Raw genomic sequence first — 218 nt, forward strand, 5'->3', positions numbered from 1 at the left:
CGTTTGCGCGCCCCCCCGCCCTTTGTCCACTTCTTCCCCCCTCCTTTGTTCCCAAAAGTCTTTTTCACTCTTGGAGGATTTACAGCTGAATGCAGTGCAAATAGTCTTGACAGCTCAGCAGGGAGCATAACTTCATCTGTAGTGTCTTCAGTCAGGGCACTGATTTCTATATTTTGTAGGTTTTGATTGTATATCAACTGGTTTTCTTTCAGTGGAGC

Source organism: Fulmarus glacialis, unplaced genomic scaffold, assembly GCF_000690835.1.
Source record: "Fulmarus glacialis isolate BGI_N327 unplaced genomic scaffold, ASM69083v1 scaffold36707, whole genome shotgun sequence".
In the NCBI taxonomy this organism is placed as follows: Eukaryota; Metazoa; Chordata; class Aves; order Procellariiformes; family Procellariidae; genus Fulmarus; species Fulmarus glacialis.